We start from the raw sequence: 3781 nt of genomic DNA on the forward strand, positions 1-3781 counted from the left end.
AATACTTTCAGCTAAATTAATGATGTCTGTTTCAAAAGAACACCCAGAAACTCACGTGCTGGCATAATGAGTTTTCAAGCTGATTCATCGAATCTCTGTTGCTTTTTTTTTTCTTCTTCTTCTTCTTTTTGGAGACAAGCGACGCCTACTTACAAATGACTATACTTTTCCTGTTGTTTTGTACATCGTGTTATGGTTTTATTATGAAAAGTGTAGACAATGGAATGCTAACAAACAGCCCTATAGACACAACGTCATTCTGCAACGCTAGGCCATTTCCCCTCCCAAAGCGGTAGTTACTACTATTTCCCCACAACTCAGCGGAACTGCCCACTGACAAGTTGTCAAGGGGTTGATTTACCGCTCCGAGGGATCAATCACAGCGGCCACCAACCGTAACCCTTACCCAAAGCGGCCGCGTTAGCTAACCCTTTGTGGTGATCCCCCTTTGTCTTATGTTGGCGGTGAGTCTTTTTAAAGCAATCCAAGCTTGTAGCTTGTATCTACAAAACGGTTTCCGACCACGTAACTTCTCACGGCTCATCGTCTTCCGAGTAGCAATTATTAAAGCTATTAGACGCAGCTGACTCGAGTGATTACGCAAATCTCTGTCGATTTACACTTATGTCTCGATGTTGTTAGTCACTTATTTTATGTAAAGTTATTCTCACGACTATGCTCATTGTATAATGTTTTTATTTATTTATTTAATAGTATAACAATATCTTTCGTTTTCTTTGGAGTTAATTAATGAACCTTATTGCGAATGTTTTATCAGATTTTAATTGCCACTTCAGCTGTTTTCTGAGATTGTTATCCATACCTTGCAGGTAGTTTAGTAAATAACGTAACTTAAGGGTTTTATTATTATGAACTAACTCAACAGTTGTCATTGTTTCGTACAGACATCACCTGCCTTTCCTTTTGGCACGAAAAAATACTCAGCACGGAATCAGAAACTTCAAACAACATCAAAAGAAGAATCTGAAGAAGAAAGGTTCAGCATGGAATCTGATACTTCAACTCAAGACCAAAAGGAGAAACTGAAGGAAAATGGCTCAGCATGGAATCCGAAACGTCACACAACATCAAAAGAAGAGAGTGAAGGAGAACTGAACATGGAATCGGAAAGGTCAACTCAACACCAAAAGAATAATCTGAAGAAGAAAGGCTCATCATGGAATCCGATACTTCAACTTAAGACCAAAGGAAGAATCTGAAGAAGAAAAGCTCAGCATGGAATCCGATACGTCAACTTAAGACCAAAAGAAGAATCAGAAGAAGAAAGGCTCATCATGGAATCCGATACTTCAACTTAAGACCAAAGGAAGAATCTGAAGAAGAAAAGCTCAGCATGGAATCCGATACGTCAACTCAAGACCAAATGGAGAAACTGAAGAAGAAAGGCTGAGCATGGAATCCGAAACGTCACACAACATCAAAAGAAGAAAGTGAAGGAGAACTGAACATGGAACCCAAAAGTCACATCATCTCCAAAGGAAGAAATGAGCATAAAGTCCGAAATGTCATATCAACAGTAAAAGAAGAACTGAGCACAGAGGCCAAAACATCGCATCTGAACAACAAAAAATTGCTATATCTCTATATAAAAAAGCGAAATTGTATGTTTGTCTGTCAGCTAACTCCTCGCAAACCATTTGACCAATCACCACCAAACGTGACATGGTGACTCCTACGGTCCCCATAAGTAACAAGAAGGGGCAAAATTCCCACCAAAAAGTTTATTTAGTTACCTAAAACTAATTTTTGGATTTAAATCCAGTTTCTTTCTTCGTATCACGCTCCTTTTGGTAATACTCGACAATATACATCGTCATTTAATTTATATATTGCATATTGGTGTATAGAAGACATATTAATACTAGAAGTACACGACCTTATAACACCAAAATGTTGTTATTATTTAATTAGACACTGAACGTTTCGCTTTACAGTTTATTCAGGAGCGTTCACTAAAACACAAACCGAAACTGACAGTACAAAGCTTTAAAAAAAAAGCTTTGTACTGTCAGTTTTGGTTTGTGTTTTAGTGGACGCTTCCTGAAGAAGCTGTAAAGCGAAACGTTGAGTGTGTAATTAAATAATAACAACATGTTAGTATTATAAAGTCGTTTATTTCTAGTATTAATATACATCGTCGCTTAGCAACAAAGCTATCACGATATTGTTGTTAGGCCAACAATGTTGTTTATGTTGACTGCGTAATGTACATGTTAATTTATGGTTTATTTTTATTTTCTCTACTTTTAATAACTTCGGTGATATCAAATCAAACGGTTTAAATCAGAAACTTCTTCTTAAATGAGTGTCGGAAAGTTTCCAATCAATCAATTAAACAACTACGTTACTGTTCCAGACAAATGTGGTAACTTACTTGAAGATGCAGAGGAGCTAAAGGAAAAGGTGTTCCTAATATTTGTCAAAATTATCCAAATTGTGAATGTAAAAGAGAAAATTATTGCAACTCGAAATGATACTGTTCATGACATAAAAGATCAATTATTGCAAAAGGTTCCCGGACAGGAATCCATCTACAGCTCAATTGTCAGTGTTCCAGTTAGAGATGATGTTATAAACTACCAAACTGAATACCTATATTCTCTTGAACCACCAGGGATACCAGATCACATTCTGAAATTAAAGGTTAATTCACCAATAATGTTGGATCTCATCAAAACCTGTTTATATTGCCAGAAGAAGGAACAACAGTCAATATGGTATATCAAGAAACTTTAATTTAGAATGTGTAATTTTTGTTTTGAAAATCAAAGGTTTAGTTAGAAATAAAGATGTTATGAAAACTGGGTTTGTTATAAAAATGTTCTTTAAAGTAATTTCACTGTCTTTTTAAATACCTATTTCAAGTACTTTAGACACCTGTAGAGGGAAAAGGTAATTAAGCTAGTACATATACATATAATATTCAGCGAAAAGCCCGAAACTCTGTCTCAAAATTAAAAGGAAAAGCAGGGACGTCCAAAAATGAGGACCAGTAGACTGCATTATTTTTTTAAAATTAGAATTCAGTAATCATTCATGGAAATTACGAAACTCTATGCCTTTGTAAGAAGCAGCTGTCAAATGGAAAATAACAAGAGTTCGTATCATAAAACTCCGATATATTCTGAATCACGATCCTATGAACAAAGCAGTACAGGAGTAGAGAACATGGCAAACATCGGATCACTTTTTCATACATGTAAAACCTGTTCTCAAGTCTAAGGTTTACAGTCAATTTGGTGATAATAGTGGTAGTGTTTGTCTATTCTGCAACCTAACGTTGGTGGTGGCTGTTCTGTTTGCCTGTTTACAGTCAATGTTGATGATAATAATAGTAGTGTTTGCCAATTCAGAAACCTAACATTAGTGGCAGTACTATTTATCTTTTTTAAGGTGGATCGGTTATATCGTTCATGTCAGTTTGTTCTTCAATTTACCACAGGTGGAGCTAATGTCATCTGTCTGATTTCGTCTAAGATTAATAGGTGGCGCAGGTTTGACTTTCCATCCTCTAGTTACTAAACAAGAATTCTCTTGAACATAACAAAAACGACTAGAACAGATAGTTAACAAATTCATTCCATAAATCATCGAAACCGGTCAAAAGATCGCTGTTATATATTTTTTTTTTACGATATATGCGCCAAGCTACACAAGGGGCTATCTGCGCATGCTCTTCTCTAATATTATACTGATGGAATAGAGGGAGCAGCTAATCAAAAACACCAACCCTCAACTCTTGGGCTATACTCTTGTTCGA

The sequence above is a fragment of the Limulus polyphemus genome, unplaced genomic scaffold (assembly GCF_000517525.1).
Source record: "Limulus polyphemus unplaced genomic scaffold, Limulus_polyphemus-2.1.2 Scaffold5745, whole genome shotgun sequence".
NCBI classification, from domain to species: domain Eukaryota; kingdom Metazoa; phylum Arthropoda; class Merostomata; order Xiphosura; family Limulidae; genus Limulus; species Limulus polyphemus.